The following is a 22,253-nucleotide window of genomic DNA, read 5'->3' on the forward strand; positions in this document are numbered from 1 at the left end:
GTCAGAGCTCCTGAGCCTTTTTCCAAACGAGGCTTCAACATTGGCCTATAAGCACTGCAACTTTCGCCCTGGCCAGTTTGACTCATGGATAGAGCATTGGCCCTCAGACTAAGAGTCCTGGGTTCAATTCCAGTCCAGGGCACATATTTTGGTTGCAAGCTCAAACCCCAGCCCCAGTCAGGATGTGTTCGAGAGGCAACCAATCAATGTGTCTCTTTCACATCAATGTTTCTCTATCTGCCTCTCTCCCTCCCTTTCACTCTCTTTAAGAATCAATGGAACAATAATATTCAGGTGAGGAGTAACACAACTAAAAACAGAACTGCAACTTTTGGCACAAACAATTCCATCCACCCCACCCCACTGCTAGTAAGTGACTTGAGCAAACTCTAACATGGCTTCCTGCAGCCTAAGGCCATGCCCCTGGGACGACACAGCCCCCGTGAGTTCTTGTCTGAAAAAATTCAAGGCTACCAATAGAATTTAGTTTTTTCCAGCCAACAACCTGAGAGGCCCTGTCTTCCCTTTTCTTAAAGCATTTTTGTTAAAAACTTACAATTGTGAATCCTTCCTCTGTCTCTTTGAGATGTCCACGTCTCTCCTACAATGCAGGAGTGTCCTTCTCAAGGACCTAAAAGCCATTCTGTTGAAATGTCATCATCAGGAAGGACAGGACCCCTGTCTCCCAGTCTTTGTAGGAGGATAGGAGCCTAACTTCAATAAGCACCAGTTAGCAAACCCAGATGGCCTCATAAAACTGACCAACCTACCTGCTTTTTGTAATTTTCCACTTCCCTTCTCCGGTCGAGCCTCTATTCATTCCTCCAAATTCTGCCTTTTAAACTCCCAGTCACTTCTACGTGGATCAGAGTGGAGCCTAGTTCTATAGATACTTAAGTCCATTTCCCTTCCTTCAGTAACACTGAATGAAATCTGTCTTCACCACCTTTAACTAGTGTCAGACTTAGTTTTTCTTTAACAGAAACATAAAGCCAATTCTGCTAAAGGGCTGCAAGTAGAATTTTTTTCTTTCTGATCTAAAATAAAACAAAACCAGGCCTCACTGGTTTGGCTCAGTGGATATAGTGTTGGCCAGCAGACTGAAGGGTCCCGGGTTCAATTCCGGTCAAGGGCACATACATGGGTTTCAGGCTGGATCCCCAGCACTGGTCGGATGCATATGGGAGGCAACCAATCAATGTGTCTCTCTCACATCGATGTTTCTCTCTTTGTCTCCCTACCTCTCTTCCACTGAGTCTAAAAACCGATTGAAAAATATCTTCAGGTGAGGATTAAAAGAAATAATAATAATAATAATAATAATAATAATAATAAAATGAAACAAAAAAAAACAAACAAACCGAAAAAACCCAACAATACAAAACTATGAAGAAATTTTGGGAGAAATTATCATTTGGGATAAAGCAGCCCTGTGAGAAAGCCATTTCTAGAACTGCAACTTTGTACCAAACAGGGACAAACTTAAGGGCAACCCAGCAGGTGCCAGGACCCTGACAACCTGAGGCTCTGGTGACAGTAAGTACCAATCCTGGACCCACGCTGCCCTCGGCTTGTTACAGGAGACTGATAACACCTACCATTTACGCTGATTTGGGTAAGGTCTTGAAGTCAAATGCATCCTAACAGACTAAACTGCATCCTAGCTGGTTAAAGGACTGCCCAGAGAATGTGGCAGAAAGGCAGTAGTGCCTAAACAGTAGTGCTGACTGTGACTCAATCGTAGTGACATCAACTCATCTAAAACTTCAGCAGGGAAAAAAGATCCGTATGCTGGCCTACATGACTGACAAGTCCTGGCCTCATTTTAGATGCGGGCAGAGCTGGACTCAGGTGAGCTGACAGTGCCATCAGCAGCCCCTCCCTCCTCCTCTGCTCTGCTTCCCCCTGTGACAACCTCATCTCAGTCGGTCTGCCCCCTGTCATGGTAAGACGGCCAGAAGCAGCACCAAGCATACATTTTTTCCAGCTTGGGAGGCTCTGTTCCTATAGTTACAACAAAAGTCTAATTGGCCTGGCTTAGGTTCTGCCCATTTCTTTAACCACTGACCATAGCCAGGATATGAGTTCTTGGCCAGGCCAAGATCACAGGAATGTGATCAACCCAGTGGGAAAGGGTGGCCACAGGAAAGTCGGGGTGCCATTGCCAAAAGCAAGAGGCAGACAGAAACAGCAGATATACATACATGGGGGACTGAAGAATTAAATCTTAGACTCTGACCAATAGATTACTACAGCTGCCCCACTTCACTGTAAACTAGCTATGGCCCCCACTGCCATTTCATCCACCACATTACAAGCTGCAAAGAATAGAAATATGCTTTATGATTTCCTAACACAGTGCCTGGCTTATCATAGACACTCAAATACTAATTAGCCAAGAGTTCTACTATTTCAATATACAGCATCAGGGTGAGCCAAGGATCAGCCTCTGAGAAACCATCCCTGTGGACACAGTATCTCCTCTGCTCAAACAACAGAATATCAGAGCTGAAAGGTACCTTCAGGCTACAGTAAAAAAAGCTTGAGCCCCAGAGAGGGTTAATGATATGGCCTGGATCTCAGGGCTGGTCAAGGTCAAACCCAGGGCTGGAGCCTCTTCCCAGCTCAAGCTTACCACTGTGTCACATGCACTCAGAATGCTTGCATGTGAGACCCAAGGAAAATTAAAATTTTCTCCCCTTTCTTAAGGCTTTTCTCAACAAAACTGTACTGTCCTTGAGGGGGAAAGCAATGAAAAGAAGAGACATATGTCTTTTGAATATCTGTTGTGTATGTCCTTCCTTTGTGTATGTTTGGGAAGGGGGAGAGGGGCTAAGGAAGGGAGCCAGAATGGAGAAAGACTAGGACATGAGAATGTGTCTGGGTCCTGGTGCCTCAGAGGGTGGAAATTCCCTTCCCTGGGTTCCAGGTTCCTCTTCTTATTGGCCCAGAGAAGGCACTTCCATGCACAGAGGTTTAGAATGTGATATTCCAGACTTGATCCATGTGAATCCAACAGACCAAAGCCCATAATACTCAATGTACATCTAGTGTTTTTGTGACAGGCTCAAGAAGCATTCCCACCACCACGGCAAACTACACAGAGTCGAAACACAAGGTGTGGCAGGAACTTGTCAGTAGGGAGGTGTGGGAAATAGCCAGGAGGCCCCTGAAGGGGTCAGGGCTGCACAACCCTTCCCTAGAGCTGAGGGTTTGGAACTGTCAACACAGATCCAGAGTAACTGCTGCCCAAGCTCCTCCCCCAGCTTGAGACTTCTGACCTGACACACAGAAGGAGCCCTATGGACCAAACCAAGGAGGACAGGAAATGGGAAGCATTCTGCAGGTATAAAGTGCCTGCACAAACGCAAAGGGAGTTTGGGGTAACCTTCCAACTTTCTTACTCTTTACAGTTTGGGTGGTATTCTTAGAATATGATATCTCAGTGGGAGGAGAGGAGGCAGAAGGGGGAACAGAAGTGTCTAACAGCAGGGGAGAAACCTAGAAATACAACCTCCACTTAACAATATAAGTATACTTTAAGGAGTTAGCAGACAGCGCCACCACCCAGAAACAGCTCTGAGTGATGCTACACACAAGCATGGTTTTGAAATCCCACAGACCCAAGCCCCAGCCCAGACTGTGGCCTCACTAGCTCAGTGGCTTGAGCAAGTGGCTTAATCCCACCACGTCTCAGTTTCCACATCAATGACACAAGAGTAGTAACAGTATACACACCACTAGGCTGCCTGCCCAAGTGACTGCCTCCCACTAAACCTGCTGTTCCCAAGAATGCGTCAGGAAAGGAAACAGCAGGTGAGGCAACTCCTTCCCGAAGATTAACATTTCCTTGAAAGAATAAAGTCAAGGAACATGAAAAGTGGAGAAAGGGGGAAAAAGTTCCACCAGCCTTAAATTATCCTAACTACAGTCTACAGAACAAATCTATGAGTAGATATGGTCATTGTTAGCCTTTGAAAAGATGTTGGTGTACATCATTTGGGTGTTTATTCTGTTGCTTTTTCCTGAAGGCTCTGTGATCACTGTATATAAATATATCCTTGCCCTGCACAGTATTTGCTCTCAAGCCCGGAGCAACTCAGGACAGCTGGTGAAGTCCATTAGATTGATGTCCAAAGGAGGACTTTGCATTAGGAAGTTAATGCAGCTGAAGCCCATAGTACCAGAGAAGCAGAAAGGATCTCCCATCCCAAGTAATCAGCTAAAATCAGTAGTTTCCATTTCAATCCTCTCCATGGGGCCCTGCAGCTTGCTGCAGTCTCACTTCAAAGACAGTACTCTGCAATGTAGAAAATACCCCTCTGACCCCTCTATTGACACATTGGGCAATCATTTTCCTATGAGGAGGAATGAGTGGGAAGAACTGAAAATCTCTGGTAAAGGAAGAAATTATAATTTGGACTTGTAGATGCTCAGTGCCAAACCAGAGAGGATTGGCAAACATCAGCTTTACAAGGTTGATTATAAATAATGGAACGTTGCTTTCTGAAAAGGTTGGAAGTAAAAGTTGATAAAAGGCCAAGAAGGATGAAATCAGAAATGCTCTTTTTATGCCAGAATTAAGAGCTCCAAGATTTCTCTGTGTCTTCTTTGGTTTCCCTGAAGGAAAAGGATTTGATATGACAAATCAGATGGACACGCTCTCTTTAAAGTAATTTGCTTTGTATTTAAGAAAAATACATAACAATCAACAAACCTCCAAGTCTCTTCAAGGCTATCAAAATAAAGCTTGAAGCATTAAAGTGAAATAAGCTTTTACCTTTAAAACTGCATCTTCCTTTTCTCTTTTAAAGACATGAACAAGTAGTTTTACAGTTGTCACTCGCTACATATAAAATGCCATATCAAGTGGCCAGAACAAAAGCCTGTCTGAAATGGTATAAAATGCCATCAGATATAGCAGGGACCTTCTTGAACTCACATGGAATGACAAATGAACTCTAAAGTCATTCAGGGTACACAGAGTAAATTTTTTTCTTGAGTAATGTTTCAAACATGAACTAGGAAGTTTATTTTTAGTTATAGCTAAAAGCTTCAAGAAGCCAATTTTTTTCTGTTACTTTTTCTTGGCTAGGATTGCTATAGCTTTTATATAGTTTCTTATAAGTAAGTGTGTGTGTTTTTCATAAACAGATATTTAAATTTACATACAGAGACACACAACACACGATTTTCCACCTCCATTCTCCCCACATCAAAAGTAATAAAATCAAAACTTTTTATTTGCTTAAGAGACCGCCAGCTGTTTTAAAAATATTTCAGCAGTTAAATGCCACTTTCAACTAGTGAAAAAAAAAATAGCTGTGGGAAAGAAGAGACCATTGGGACTGGAATTCATTAACACATTGGGCAATCATTTTCCTTTACTTAGAAGGCTGCCCTAACTCCTCCCAGTATAAAGACTATGCCCAAATATGGGCCAAGTGCTCACTGTCTCCTCTTTGCCTCTGAGCATCAGCTAGATTTCCTCTCTTGTTTATCTTTGACATCCATCTGTTTCCTTTTACCTCTAATAAAACACCAGTTATATTACTATTTCATATTGGTATGGAATTCAGAGACTTACCAATGAGACATTTATTTATCACAGTAAACTAATACATATATAGCACTTCCCATGTCCTAAGCACTGTTTGAAGAGTTTTATATATGTTCCCTCATTAAACAATAGGTTATCTCATTTATACCTCACAAGAATCCTATGGGGTTTATTTTGTTGTTTAAATTCTTCTTCTGTTTCTAATAAACCCCAATTTTGTTTAAGTTTCACCCTTTTGCACATGCCCATTACTTCAGGAGGGGCTGACCTAAAAGATGGGTCCTTATTGGTCTAAGCCCGTGGTCGGCAAACTGAGGCTCGCGAGCCACATTGCGATTCCTTGGCCCCTTGAGTGTGGCTCTTCCTAAGCCTTAGGAGTACCCTAATTAATAACAATGTATCTTCCTATATAGTTTAAGTCTAAAAAATTTGGCTCTCAAAAGAAATTTCAATCATTGTACTGTTGATATTTGGCTCTGTTGACTAATGAGTTTGCCGACCACTGGTCTAAGCTAATCAAGTAGGCCTACCAGGTACAGGCATGTGACACATTTCTGGCCAGTGACATGCAAAAGAAAGTCAGTTGGTTGTGGGGAGGAGGAATTAGTTTGTGAGAATACTGTTTTTGTTGTTCTTAATAAAAGCCACAGAGGAAGAGAGGGTATCTTCCTCTTTGTGATCTAGATGGGTCTGGAGTTGATGCCTGGAACTGCTGCAGCCTTCTTGCAACCATGAGGGAATATAGCCTCAGGGCAGAGGCACCATAGAGAGAGCGCCAAGCCCAGAGAGTCAACCAGAGGGCACCCAGAGCCCTGATTCTGTGTCTGAAACTATTGGAGCTTTTGCTTTCTTACTTCATGTACATTTCCCAAATGTTTTATTAGGTGAGTCCAGATTTTTCTTCTTGCAGCCAAAGGCATTCCTAATGATATAATTAACTCTACAAATAAAAAAAAAAAGAGGCTAAGAGAGCAAGTGACTTACCTACAATCAGGTTTAGTAAATGTCCTAATCACATGCACACATTAGCCTCTTAAGCAGTGGTTCTTAACCTTGGCTGCACATTAGAATCACCTGGGAATCTTTTTAAAATCCTGATTTCTGGGCCTCATCCTCCAAAAATTCTTTCTTTGTGGGGCCACATTAGTAACAAAGAAACAGAATTCCCAGAGGATGAGGCCCAGAAAGCAGGATTTTAAAAAGATTCCCAGGTGATGCTAATGTGCAGCCAAGGCTGAGAACCACTGCTCTAAAGCTTATACATAAAACTAAAAAGAAGTGCTAAGAGAAGGAATTCCGAACACCAACATTTTATAGTACATTATATGCTCATGTACTTTTATAATCACACACACACACACACACACACACACACACACTGTCACATCACAGCTAATCTAGTTGATGATTTGCTAACTAATGGTTAGCAAATCATCAACTAGAGCTCAATATATATATTTTTTATTCCTACTCCCAATGATTGTTAGAGTTTGTTTGTGTGTGAGAGATTATAGGTATAAGTCCCTGGAAGTGTCATAGCCCTTAGAAAGGCAAATAGATGATCATTTTTTATTAAATTCTAATGGTTTTGGCATTAACAGTTCATCTTAGTAAAACCAAGTGATTAGCCAAGATGGTCAAAGTATATAAATATAGCAGTAATCAATTAACTATTAATGTTCGCTTTCTCGTGCAATGACAAACTTGTGGACACCAGCACTATGAAGATTTCAGCTATAAAGTGGAATCCAGAGATGTCTCTCTCCGCCCCCCCCACCCCCGCCAAAGAGAAGGCTTCATTACTCTACACGAGCTGTAAAATGATACATGAAGGTACACCCCAACCAAGTGGGACTCTAAGTATAATTCCCTTTGGATGAGAAATCGTTGCGTTCTATGAAAGCAGAGAGTTCATTTTTAGTGACCACACATCAGTAAGTCTCCAGGATAGAAGGGAAATTTTCTATCCAAGCATCTTATTTATATGTCCTCTTTGCCAACCTTTCTCCAGATGTTCCTAAAGCAATGTCTCAATATATCTGCCATGGTCTATGGACAGGAAACATCTGGAAGTAGAAACATCTGCAAATGGGTTTTAATGAATTCAGAGCCCATAGCATCAGCTCGTGGAGGCTGAGTTCCTTCTAAATGTCAATATCTGTTGAGAGAAATCTCCTCCCTGCCATCTAGTTTCTGTATAGTGGGTTCTTCATTACAGGTATGTCTCTGGTTTCTCCAGGGCCCCTGGGAATAGGGAGTGAATCCAGACTGGTGGATTAGGAACGGGAACTGCACATGCTTTGCTCAGTCCCACCCTCTCTCCTTGTCCTCTTGGGAGCTCTGGGCCAAGTATTCTCTCAAAGCAGAAAATGTTAGAGTGTCAGACCCCAAGGCCATGTGCTGTGGTTTTCCAGGGCCACCTGTGCCTGCCTGGATGGGCAAGTCCAGCAAATCCTGAGTTTGGGTAACAGCCCTCTCACCTGTAGGTAGGAACCATATTTTCCAAACACATCTCCATCATTTTTTTTAAAAAAGCAATCTTCAATGCAATTAAATCAGAACATGGGGAGGCGGCTGGTGGCTACTTACTGAACTTGCTGAAACCCCATTTTCTAAAAATGGAGAGACTTTGCCATACCTGTATGTGTATAGTGCTTGATGGCACTGAAGCCCTATCCTGTAATTTATCTCTTTGAGCCTTCTCAACAAACCTGGAGGAAAGGGAGGGTTTATTGCCCCAAGAAGACTCTGGCATGGAAACTGAGACCCAGAAATGTTAAGTGATCTTGTCCATACATTTTTCCAGATCTCTAGCTGCCATGCTTCTGTTCATTCTTTCCCTCTCAACTTCCTCCAATGCTCTGAGTCCAATGAGTTGAGTGCCTTAGCAAAGATGGGGCAGGATGTGGACCCACCTCTCTCTACCTCCCCACAACATAGCAGTTCTGCACTGTAAGGCTGCGTTAGTATCCTACACAACTTATTGACTTTGATGCCATGTAGTAAAGAGACAAATAATTTACTGGAAGCCCAAACTTTAATTGTTCTGAGCTTTGGAGGCTTCTGCCAGGCAGAGAAGATAATTATATTGATTCCTTTGTTATTTTAATGACCTATTTTTCATTCTTAAGTACTATGTCTCTACCCAAATTTGAGACTCTTAAAAGTTCTTTAACAGTCGCTCCACAAACTAATAAACTAAGCAATTATAAAGCACTTTGCAAAGTCAGTCAAATCATTAAACCCTTCTACTTCTCAACTTCTCGGTATCTACAGTTTAAATAGGGAATGTCTACTTAGCAGTGTAGTGTCAAGGCTAATTACTTCAACACATAAATCTACCAAATCCTCTCATTTTGAAGGAAAGAAGAGTCCTTGCCCGGCTCAGTGGCTGAGCCAAGAAGTCACGGTTCGATTCCCAGTCAGAGCACATGCCTGATTTGTGAGCTGGAACCCCCGGAGAGGGCATGCAAGAGGCAGCCAGTCAATGATTCTATCTCCCTCTCCCTTTCTCTTTGAAATCAATAAAAACATATTTTTTTAAAAAAAGAAGAAGAAGAAGAGTCCTTGACTGTCAACATGTGGAATCAGACTCCAAGCCATCTGCACCCTCCTTGTCCCTGGGGCCTGGTAGACTATTTTCATTTTCTGTGTTAGAGTAAACTCTTAAGTTGCTGAAATGGGCAGGAAAGGGACCATTGTGGTCAACTGAACCAAGCCTGGGCAGAAAACACAGTGGCTGGTATCTTTTCTAAAATGAACCAGGACATCTTCTTGCCATAACTGGTCCTGCACAGTTGACACAACTTACTCCCTGGGGACCTCAGATCCCTCCCTCAGAGCACAACTTCTCACTGTGCAATTGTAGGTGGAGATGTGGAAAAGTAGGACACAGCTCCCTGGGGTCCTCAATGACTTCTTCCTTCCCAAATCCAGTGTCCTTTCCGCACCTTGAATTTCAGCTCTTGGCACTGCTGCTCTCTCCCTCCTGGCTGTCTCTGCATGTGCATCCCACCACCCTCCAGTCTCCTGCTCTCCCACCGTTTCCCATGGCTCCCTCTCTGCAGAGTCTTGTCCCTCCTTCCACCCTCTGCAGTCAAACCCCTAAGGCTGGTTCTCTCCTGCCTCCTCCAAGAAGGACTCATTCCCGCTCACAGCTGCAACCATCACCTCCCAGGCTGGAAGTGTTATCTCCCCACTTCTCACCCCCATTGTCTGCAGTACAGCAATCTTCACTATCAAACTGTCACCTCACACCATCCAAAAACCCATCCACACTTATGGTTCCTCCCCAAAGCCTTGAATGCAACCCCTCTCCCCAACTTCACTTGTGATGCTGTTTTGCTTTTGTTGTTTTATTTTTGTCATAGTGCTTACAGCCAAGTAGGCTTAGACTCTACGAATGCCTAGTGTACTTGGGCTTCATTTATACCTCACCCCCAATTTCTAAAGCTGGCCAGAGGCAAGTCCCCCTAATCTCTGCTACAGGTACAGGCCACACAGTTGGCTTCTGCCTTGTTTTTCTGCTGGACCTGACTCCCTACCCTAAGCCATGTCCCATTCTAAGCTGGAGCTCTGATACCTTCGTAGTTCTTGCCATGTCCCAAAACTACTTAGACCCCAAGTCACATTCCAGACTCTTAAAATGAGGAATCCCAGAAATCAGCTTGACTTGGAGTGAACATGGCAGCAAGGGTATAGGCTGGTATAGCAGAAAGAGCGCCAACTGGGGATATAGATAAGCCTGGGTTCACACCTACTCACTGACTGTGTGACTAGGCAGCCTTCTCCAAACCTGGTTCCTCGTCTATAAAATGGGGACATCATCCCCTTGCTTTTGGAGTTCCAAGGAATAAGGGAGATCATAAGAACAATGGGCTGTGATTTACTGAGCTACCATTTAGAGAGCCCTTACTCTGTGCCAGGTGCTCTGCGAGGGGCCAGGAGGAGACAGAGAGAGCAAAGCCCTCTCTTAAAGACATGAGGTCTCTTTTGTTAATAAACAGTCTGAAGGATCATCAGGGAAAGGAGAACAGATGAGATCTGCCCTTAGGGAAGCAAGAGACAGAACATCATAACACAGTGCAAGCCCTGCCCCAGCCCTGAGTCCTGGTATGGAGCCCACTACAGCAGTCCAACCCATAGGGTGAGCTGCATGGCTGAAGGGAGGATGCTCCACAGAGACCAGCCAAGGACTCTCCTGAGACCATTCCTGAGCAATTTCTGAGCAACAGGAAAGGACAGGGAAATAGGCAGCAGCACACGGCCTGGCCTGTTTCCTGAGTCCTGAAGGAGTGTCTTTGGGGAATGCCACCGACTCTTGCCTCTCTGCACCAGCACTGTCTGTGCAGGAAAAGGTAAGGGGAGCCAACTATGCTCTTGCAATATGGAAGTCTCCAGAATGGTCAAAAGCAGCAATTATATGGTGGGTTTTGCCACCAAAAAGCTGTTGCTGCCTCCATCTCAATGAGAAGGTATATCTCTCTCACGCACTGCATCTTACCCAACTTCTACTGTACAGGCACACTTTGGAGATGTTGTGGGTTCTGTTCCAGACTATTGTAATAAAGCAGATGCTGCAATAAAGCAGAGACTGCAATAAAGGGAGTTGTAATCTTTTTGCTGATGGAGGGTTGTGCCTTTGATCTGTAAAAACACAGTATCTGCAAAGCACAATAAATCGAGATATTTCTGGTCTTTGGGCTTCCAGGTAAACCTGACTCAGTTCTCATATCCCCAAGGCTCCTGGCACATGACCCCAGCTTTTCCCCAAGTAGTATGAGATAGTATGAGGGAACCAGGTCAGACATTAGGGGACCGGAATTATTGTTCTTTAGCTGCTAACAACCTCTGTGACCTTGAGTGGGTTGTACCTCCACGTACTCATCTGTCGTGACATCTGTGGGTATGAAGGTCAAAAGAGAAGAGAAATGAAAGTCCCCCGAGAACTAGGCAGCATTCCAGAAAGGTCAAAGATGGTCAACAGCATGGTCAATAGCTTTCCAATAGTGGGAAATAAGGGGCGGTAAACAGAGTGTCCCAAATCTGAAGTCCCTAAGCCACCAAAATGAAATATATTGATAGGAAAGGCCTGCTGGGTATAGTGAAAAAAATCTCATCCCATGCAGAGATCAGGGCAAGATTTCCAAACTTCCAGTCTAGAGTTTCCATTTGTGAGACGGGCTGTTTTCTGGAGCTGGCCAAGCTGTTGGCTGTTGACGGTTCCACGAGGGGCTTCATCAACAGAGCAAAAGGATAGGACAGTTGAGCAAAGGCCAGAGGTTTAGTTGCCAAAATGACTGTCCCACTGGCAGGGACTGGCCACATTTTTCTCCTCCTGTTTTCCTCTCCTAGTGTGTTTTTACAGTATCTCCACTGGCTGAGGGGATGGAGCTACTGATGGTAGGTTTGTTATAGTTTAGCGATTTCAACTATATGGAATTGGGAAATCTTGTATGTGGCCATTGTATTCACCTAACCTCCATCTCATCACATCCTCAGATGGCACAGAAGAGGGAGATGGAGGGGACAGGGCCTTAGGGCCCGGCTGGAACAAGCGCTACTGGAAGCCAAGGGTGTGGAGCAGGACCGTGAACTCCACATGAGCCATAGAGTAGCCTCAAGCTAAGCTCAGAGTCAGGACTACTCAAGCTGTGTGTACCCCCAGGCCACCAGGACACCCCCATATTTCTGGGGAAAAGGAAGGGCAAATGAGATGGTCAGGGTCAAGAGGCCTAGTTTTTCCTAGTGGTAGGATCTCCACCCTAAATCCTATAAAAGGAATTGGCAGTGTTTTATGAGAGTTCTCCCTGCTGTCCCAGAGAAACCCCGTGCACACCTGACCCAAGGCTCTGCTCATCTCCCCTTTGCCCCCAAGGCCCAATCCTCAAGGTCAGACAAGGACATTCTCTTGCCAGCTCCTGCAATGGTAGGGACCAACCTCATGGAGAGCAAGACCTGATTGCTGCCAGGCACTTGGAAGAAAAGTGGGCTGGCTCAGTGGTCAGAACAGAGGTGGGCAGGTGGGAGATGAAAACAGGATGAACATAGCTTCCACATGACAGTCCCAGCAAACCCCTGCTCTCCCTGGAAACATTTTGGAACCCAAATCAAAGGTATGGGATGGAAGGAAAGGATAGAATTGTAGGGGGGAGAAGAAAGTAGAAGAAAGAATAATCATAGTAATAACATTACAGCCAGTATTTACTGAGCCTTTACTCTAAGTACATTAAGCAATTAACATGAGTTAATACATTCAACCCTCCCAACAACCTTATTAGGTAGGTTCTATTATTACCTCATTTTTTAGATTAGGAAACTGATCCCACAGCCAGTATTGAAAAATGTCCCCACGGCCTCCAAGACACAGCTATCACTCTGAATGGCCAAGAAGAAAAGGCCAACTTGTCTGGGAAATGCCATTCCATATGACAAAATGGGAGCCTGGCAACCTGCTATTGAGAGGTTTGTCAGAGTATCAAGGAAGAATACAACTTGGCCCTGAGGGTATGGGCACCCTGTGGTGCTGGCCCACCAGCAGAGGCACCCACCTCCCTGAGCAACAAGGTAGGTGTTCATCATCCTAGATCACTGTCTAATTGAAGGGCTTTCTGTGAGCCTCTGGTCCTTCAGCCTCTTGGATGGGTCTTACTACATAGCACATGGCACAACCAGATCCTCAAATCCTACCCAGGGATGAAGATTTGATGACCAGATCTTTATCTCCTTAGCACAGACTTGTAATATCTGGTGTTTTATATACATTGTTTCATAAAATCCTCAACCCAACCCTTCCAGGTAAGTATTTTCATGTCTTCCTTGTATGTCCCATGACAAATGAAGAGTCTGAGACTCCCCTGTTAAGGGATTCCCAGTGGTCAAACAGCTGGTAAGGTCAGGAGTCAAGTCTATGCCTGATTCTGCTCTAGTCATTCGTGGGCTTCTCTGATGGGTCCCATTCTAAGGTTTAAATTGTTTTGGGTGCTGTGGGCTTTGATCTCACCATTCACACTCTCTTCCCAGGCCCCTGACCCAGCAGGAAGCAGAGGCCAATCCCCTTATAAATGTCTTCCATTCAGGGTCTTCCAGTCTTCTGCCCATATCACCTCAGAGGGCTCAGTGAGGAAGGTATTTGCTGCCCCCGCACCCCACACCACCTATCCCCACCATGCATGCTCATTCCAGGCCTCCCACACCCACCAATGGAAACAACCAAGGTTCATTTTGCACCAAGCCCCAGCCCAAGTTCTGAATAGACAAGAACCTTCCCATGTTCTGCTCAGCCCCAACTCCACCTACTGGGCATTAGTTGAGCCTTATAAGGGAGCAAGAACATGATGGGTTTCAGCAGCCTTTGAAGAGAAAGGCTTAAAGAGAAAACAGATCCACCAAATCAGTTCACCCTGGTTGTTTTTCAACTAGAGGAATGATGGGCAAATCAATACTGAGCCACTCCTCCAATGGTCCTGGGACTCACACGCCTCCTTTTGTGATGGCCAGGCCTGCAGCAGAGCGCTCAGAACAGGCAGGTGCCCACCTGCCAGGCATCATGTGGACAAGTCCTACTAACAGTCTTCTTACCAGCACACTCTGGTAAGAAGGGGTGCCCCCTGACAGTTGACAGAAGAAATGGACATTGTGCATTTAGCCAGAAATTCTTACAGGAAGGCCTCAAAGTATTTCATTCTTATCATCTTTTAATCATGTTACAAGGGTGATATGGTTAACCCAATCCAAATTTTCAGGTGCAAAATTTAATTTCCCCAGGTTCCAATGAGTTGAAATGAGACCACCTAGATGGGGAGGAGGAGATGTGACCTGGGGGCGTGACTTGGGCCTTGCCCAGTGACTCAGTGGTCCACAGAAATGACCGTGTCTCTGTAGTACCCGGGCAGTAAGCACCGCAAAGCAAAGCGCAGTGGTGGGAAGGACCTGGAGATCCTCTTGGCTGCCGCAACAAGGATGTGGAATGCTTTTTGTCCAGAAACAAAAGAAACCGGAAGTGACGTCACAATCAAAACAAGCTGGGACTTGAGTGTCTGCGGTGAATTGGTGACCTCAAATGGAAAAGATCCTGCTCGCTTGCTGTTGGCTATGGAAGGTGGTTGTGAGGCCCTGCGCTCCCACCGGGTGGGCCTTCACCTGCTGCCTCATGACTGCCCGCTGCAGATATTTCTTAATATCCAAACTCCAAGAATACACTGGATACCACTCTTATAAAACCAAGGGAAAATTATGAAGAAATGTTGATACTACTGAAGCTACAGTTGAAAACATGCTACATCAGCAAATCTGGACATGGAGCCCCGCTGATAATGGAAGAGTGTCCCAACAGTTATAGTCCAACTGGCATTAAAATAGGACATCAGCTGGAGTCAAATGCAGAAGCATCAGCTCAGGGTGTTACCATGGAATGAAATTCATATTGCCTCACTGATCTGATATGAGCATGTGTTCTCGATCTGTGAAGTCCTTATGAAAAGGATAGTGAAAATATTCAAGAGCAAGTAAACTCTGACCTGGAGGTGGCTTCCGTCCTATTTAAAGCTGAATGCAATATCCATACATCTCCTCCAGGAATCCAAGTAAGGCATGTCTACAGTCCCTCTACAACAAAGCACTTCTCACCCACAAAACAGTCAATTACTCTAACCAGTAGACACAGAGGAAATGAGGTCTCAACCACACCTCTGTTAGCAATTCTTTATCTGTCCAACAGTTGGCTGCTCAGTGAGAGATGCTCTACTTGCCACTTGTATGGAACAAGAAAATGATATCAATCACACGGATGAAGACAGATTTACTCCTCTGATGTGGGCTGGAGTACACAGGCAAATAGCTGTAGTAGAGTTTCTACTTTAGAAGGGTGCTGATCCCCAGCTTCTAGGAAAAGGTCAAGAAACTACACTGTCCCTGGCCTGTACTAATGGCTACATAGATATTGTCAAAGTGCTGCTTGATTGTGGCATTGATGAATACTTTTGGAGGCTCACCTTTGCTTTGTGCTGTACATGGAAATCATGTGAAATGTGTAAAAATGCTTTTAGAAAATGAAGCTGACCCAACAAATGAAACTGACACTGGATATAATTCTATGGATTTAGCTGTAGCCCTGAGCTATAGAAGCATCCAACAGGTTGCTGAGTCACATTTATGGAAGCTGTTCAAAATACCAAGGGGTAGACAGTCTTCAGAAAGTGTTGTCTGCCCTTTCCTTTCCTTTAATTTTTTTTAAATTTATTTTTTATTAATTAAATCTTTATTGTTCAGATTATTACGTTTGTTTCTCCAGCACCCAGTATTCCCAGGCGTTTCCTTTACTTTTTGGCCCTTATAAACAATAGTTTTGTCTGCTTATAAGTTTTTAACTCGGGTGCAATATTTACTGATTTTTAGTAAGTTTTAATAAATATTCCTCTGAGTAATTCATTGGTTTATAATAAAATTAATGTTGATGCTTTTTTGAAAATGTGTTTTACAGCATATTTAAAATGATAAATAAAAGTTTTGTGGTATGTAAATATTTATGGTACAGATAGTTACTGTCTTTGTATTGAGTGCTATAATTTAACATTTTCAGGAATTATTCTACTCTATTCATCTTCACTCTTGTATTAATTTACTAACTTTATATAGAGTTTGCTATAAGTCCATAGAAAAAATAATTATTGAATTAAAAATGCACAGTATGTTTACAAAATGTTGTAAATAAATAAAGTACATTTTCAGTTTAAAAAAATAAAGAGATGTACACCTGGAAGCCCAAATTTCTTGATCTGAAAGACTACCCCCACACACATCATTCTGAGGTGGCAATTTAATGGCCCAAAATGCAAATGCAAAATGCATTTGGGACTTTACCAAATTATAGAGGTCCCATTCACCAGCTGGCCACTCCTTACTCTGTGCCAAGCTCTTTGCATGAATATGTCTTTAAATCTCAAAATAATCCTGTGAAATACCTCAGTTTTATAGAAAAAGTGGAGGCTCAGAGGAGATGAATGACTTGCCGAGTGTCACAGAATTCGTTTGGAGGAGTACTAGGATTCAACTGCAGGGTGGGCTCCGATCCAATGGTATCCACCACTTTTAAGTGTCCACAAGAAGGTAAGCAGTGCCTTCTACGTTTGTTCTTGGCATCCATAAATGCCTGGAGATACCAGGGTCCATAAAGCTTCTCAAGGGAAGAGAGCAAATCCATGCCCCATAGAGCTAGTAGCTGAGTACAGTGCTGACAATGAGAGCACTGACACTAATTTCAGGGACAGGTCTCCCCAGTAAGCATAAAATCCCAGCCCTGAGAGAAACATATTTGCAACATGAACTGGCTATAGGGAAAAGCAATGACCTTCACTGGAGGGTTTCAACTAATTAGTGTTTTTTCTAACCAAAAACCAAGCCTTCAGAGGGTCTTTCCAATAAGGCTTTATAAGCAGTTCTCAAAACACTAGGAAAGACTTACCGGTTAATAATGCGGATTTTGTAATCCAAGAAAACACGATAATTTCAAGAGAAACATCAAAAGTGCTTTATTCAAAGTAATGTCCATCGCTAGCTACACATTTCCCCATCTTTCAGGTAATTAGTGGATAGCATCCCAATAGAATTTTTCTTGTTTTGAGGCAAACTATTCAGAGACCCAATTTTCCACTTCTTCATATGTTTTGAAGTGCTGCTCATAAAGTGTGTGTGCCATCGATCAGAACAAGTGGTAATCTGAAGGAGCAAGGTCTGGTGAATATAGCAGGTGGGTTAATACTTCCCAGACAAGATCTTTTAATGTGTCTTTAACTGGTTTTGAAGTGTGTGATGGTGCGTCATCATGAAGCAAAATTACTTTGCCATTTCTTCTGACACATTCTGGTCATTTTACGATCAAAGTGTGGTTCAAAATGATTATTTGTTGTCAGTAGTGATCAGTATTAATGGTTTCACCTGGGTTTAGAAGCTCATAATACACCACACCTTCCTGATCCCACCAAACGCCGAGCATTGTCTTCCTTCCGAAGCGATTTGGCCTTGCAGTCGATGATGATGGTTGACCTGGATCAACCCATGATTTTGTGCATTTGGGATTCTCAAAATAAATCCACTTTTCATCGCCAGTCACAATTCAATGCAAAAAAGACTTTCTTTCATGCCATTGAAGCAACATTTTACTGATGACGTTTTGATTTCCTATTTGTCTTCCGTTCAGTTGATGAGGGACCCATTTTCCTTCCTTTAAAATCTTTCCCATTGCTTGTAAACAATCAGGAATTGTTTGCTGAGCAACATTTAATCTTTCTGGAAGTTGTTTTTGAGTTTGACACGCATCTTCATCCAATAATGCTTGTAATTGTTGGCCTTCAAACTTTTTTGGTTGACCTGGACATTGTCTATCACATTGAAATCATCACTTTTAAAGCGTTTAAACCAGCATTCACAAGTATCTTGAGATGGAGCATGTTCATCATAAGCTTCCCAAAGTATACGATAACTTTCAGCAGCACTTTTCTTCAAAATAAAATAATGAATTAAAACCTCCCACAAATGTTCTTTTTTTTGGCATGAAATTCGACATTTTTAAAGGTAAAAATATCTATGATGTTAACACCTTCAGCAAATTTGACATATGAAGTTTTGAAGCTTGCTGTCAATGCAACAAAATAGCATACATATCAAATCGCATATATATGAACATGTGCAACTCCATCTATTGAAAAAAATCCTCATTATCAACCGGTACACCTGGTATTGCTGACTCCCTCAGCCATAGTAATATTTCATCTTTAATAAACACATATTAAGTTCCTATTGATTGTGAAAAGAATTGGATTTTTGATGCCTTTTCACTAGTAGCTTATGATGACCTAATTAAGGACAGATAAATACTCATGAAACACCTGGAATAAATGTGGGTATAGCCTTTCTTAGACAACAGGACAGAGGAAGGGACTGGCCTGGGCTTGTGCATGGATGGAATATGGATGCTGCCTACTATACAGCTTGAGTGATTCGATGCATCATCCAGAAAAGAAAAGCTATTTTCTTGAATGGCCTGTTGCACTCACATTTTTTTTTACTTAAGGGATCAAAAGCTTTAAAATGCAAATGTTTATGGAATGGTAATAAACAATGCCACGGCTACTCTTTACCACTTTAACCTGAATTATTCCTTGGGATCAACTTCAACTGTCTAGCAGCCTTGGGGTTGGTTACATGGCACAGGTCAGGAAATGAAATATGTGCGGCCTGGAGAATGGGACACTGAGAAAGAGACAGGCAGGAGGCATCAGACAGATGGGCAAACTGGGGTCTGCTGGGAGAACCCAGAGAGGAAAACAAGACAGAAAGACAGACAGACAGACAGACAGCACAGGTTGTCCCATTTGGTCTCCAAACACAGCTACAACCATTTCCCAGAAAACAGAAATCGACACTTCTCTGCAGTCACAGAATAAGAAAATGGAAAAGGATCCTCTTCTCAGATCAAATAAATAGAAATAACAAAGAAAGCACCTACAGCGTTGCCATCTGGTACCCTGCAAGAATGCCCTTCCCTTCCCTTTTATGTCAGCATGCACCTATAGGTATGTATGTGTCGGTCCACTTCCTCTGACTTTCAGTATGACAGTTTTGCTACTACAAAGCTATAACAAAGGATTGGACACTTTTGGAACCCTATGCTGGTTTCTACTAACATTTTTAAATAGTCTTATGATTGCAATTATGATTATTTAAAGTCAACACAGCAGCACCAGGCCACACGCTAACCACTAACAACTGTAGCTGTGGAGTTTTTGTTTTCCTGTAAAATCATTTTGTGATGTGGCATTAAGGGGTTGAACTAGTTGACTTCCCAGCTCCCCCCGGCCCTGCATTCTTCATCCTGTGTCTGTACAAAGTAAATGGAATGGCCTTGTGTGCACTCTGAAGACAATGACCTTGGAACATGCTGGCAGCATCTGGGGTTGCCCAGGCCCTGGGGGGAAGCATGATTCTGCCAGATGTCACAACTGATTTAAATAAAAGAAAGATGAGAACCAGCCAGAGGGAACTGATGCTTGACAGCGTCCCTGAGGGTCTGTCCAGTGAGAGCCAGAGCAGTGTGGGGGAGATAGGGGAGATCTCCTCTGCCCAGGATACACAGGCAGTGCTTGCTGTAGCCACTGTGATCAGGGCCCAGTTATGTGCTTGCTTGTGTGCAAAACCACAGTGCAGGCTGAGAAAGGTGAGAGCTGAAGCTGTTGGGCAAAGGGACAGGATGATGCAAAAGTGTAGGGCCTACAGAAAGGTGGAGGAGTGTGGGGAAGAAGAAAGCATAAAGGCAAATTCACTTTTCCCCTTCCCAAGAGAAGTTTGCATGAGCTAGGATGTCCACAGAGAGAGCTCAGATGGTGACAGATGTTCTGCTTCCAAGAGAGAAAGGAGGTAATGATCATCGTTTCATATTTAAAACCACAGCTTAATGGCCAGAGATCTTACACACCTCTGTGTCCCTCTGCAAAGCCTCTGCAAGGACAACCCATTCAACCTCCAAATCTATCTGGGGACAATGAAACACTGAAAAAGAATTTAATGAAGAAAGCAACCACTGATTTCAGGAACAAAAGTGAGAACTTTTATTTTCTAGCCGGCAAGACTCTCAGATTGCTTTATTTAATTTCATTTTAATACTGGAGCACGTTTCCATAGTAACTCTAAGAACCGGGGAGCCTCATGAGGCCAGGTGGAGGCTGGAGGACTCTCCTCTTTGGGATCATAGAAGAACCCTCAGGGAGGACCATACTTCATTTTGATTTCCTCCCTGGCCATCTCAGTGCTTATGAACTGAAGTGCTCTAGAAAGGCTTCAGGACTGAACATTATTATGCAAGAAAATAAAATTAAGGAAGAAAAAGGATACTCAGTGAAGTCTCTTCAACAAACCACAGTGAGAACTTCCTCCTGCTGACTTCTGACTTTTGGGCACAGGAGCTATACCTGACGGAATATAGGAGGCTATCTGCAGAATCTGAGTACCAATTATTTACAAAGCTCTGAGTTTGTTTACCCTCAAAGTTCCATACCATAAGGACCTACTGTAATCCATTTTGCTGATGGAGAAACTGAATTGTGGTGAGATCATGTGATTATCAAAATGAGATTATTAAAAATGAGAATTGACTAGCATGGATCAAATCTACAGCTATGGTCACATATTACAACGTGAGTGAACCTTGAAGACTTCATGCTAAGTGAAATAAGGAAGTCGCAGGAGGAAAAACACTAAATGATTCCACTTATATGATGTCTTTAAAGTAGTCAAACTCATAGAAGCAAAAAGTAGCATGGTGGTTGGCAGGGACTGGGAAGGGGCAGGATGGGGAGTTGCTGTTGAATGGGTCCAGAGTTTCAGTCATACAAAATGAAAAAGTTCTGGAAATCTGCTGTGTAACTGCATGTAGTAAACAACACTGTACTATATACTTAAAAATTTTGAAGAGGGTAGATTTCATGTTATATTGTTTTATCACAATGAGAAAATATCTATAGCTGTGAGCAGCTTAACAGTTGTGTCTACTCCTTCCTAGTGCTGCTGCAAAGAAGAGTTTGAAGACTTTTCACCTATACTATAAAGGAAAATGTCTACAGCCATAGCTCTAGTGAAAAGAGATGACAAACATGGCCAAAGACATGAAGAGACATTTCACTGAAAAGGCAATGCAGATGGTAACCATGCTCCAACGAATGGGAGGACATGATTGTAAATCATATATCTGATAAGGGTCTAGTGTCCAAGATATGTAAGGATCTCATGTCCCTTTGTAAAGCCTCTGCAAGGATAGTCAACACATTCAGCCTCCATGTCCACATGAAAACACTAAGAAATAATAATAAGAAAAAAAAGAAATAATAAAAAGTAACACAATTAGCCCTGGCCTGTGTGGCTCAGTTGGTTGGGTGTTGTCCCATGCACCAAAAGGTTGCTCATTTGATTCCCCATCAGATCACATGCCCAAGTTGTGGGCTTGACACCTTATAGGAGGCATGCAGGAGGCAGCTAATCAATATCTCTCCTATCGATATTTCTCTCTCCCCCTCTCCCTTTCTCTCTCTCTAAAATCAATTTTAAAAAATGTAAACAAAAACTGGGCAAAGGACTTGAAGAGACATTTCTCCGAAGAAGATATACAAGCGACTAGTAAGCACGTGAGAAGGTGCTCAACATTACTAGTCATTTAGTAAATGCAAATCAAAACCACAGTGAGATACTACTTCATTCCCACTAGGATACTTGATTCAGTAAGACAGAACATAATAAATGGTGGGCAAGATGTGAAGAAATTAGAATCCTCATACATTGCTGGTGGGGAAGGGAAATGGTGCAGCTGCTTTGAAAAACAGTTGGGCAATTTCTCAAAAGGCTAAACATAGAGTTACCATATTATCCAGCAATTCTACTCCTAGGTATATACCAAAGAGAGATGAAACTATCTATCAACATAAAAACTTACACATAAATATTCACAGCAGCATTATTCATAATAGGCAAAAGTGAAAACAACCTAGTGTCCATCAACTAATGAATGAATAAGCAAAATGTGGTACACCTATACAGTAAAATATTACAACAGAGATGAACCTTGAAAACATTAGGTGAAAGTAGCCAAACACAAAAGGCCACATATTATAAGACTAGAGGCCCAGTGCACAAAAATTTGTGCACTCCG

General features: G+C 43.0%; 1 protein-coding gene and 1 pseudogene across 1 annotated transcript in view; one reads left to right on the top strand and one right to left on the bottom strand.

Annotated features, from left to right (window-relative positions):
• The window catches only part of CCDC3 (coiled-coil domain containing 3), a 146,511-nt gene that overhangs the window by 64,590 nt on the left and 59,668 nt on the right, over positions 1–22,253 (bottom strand). The gene's annotated exons all lie outside the window — the stretch shown is intronic.
• Positions 14,834–15,903, top strand: LOC102754771 (annotated as a pseudogene).

This window comes from Myotis davidii, unplaced genomic scaffold (genome assembly GCF_000327345.1).
Source record: "Myotis davidii unplaced genomic scaffold, ASM32734v1 scaffold749, whole genome shotgun sequence".
In the NCBI taxonomy this organism is placed as follows: domain Eukaryota; kingdom Metazoa; phylum Chordata; class Mammalia; order Chiroptera; family Vespertilionidae; genus Myotis; species Myotis davidii.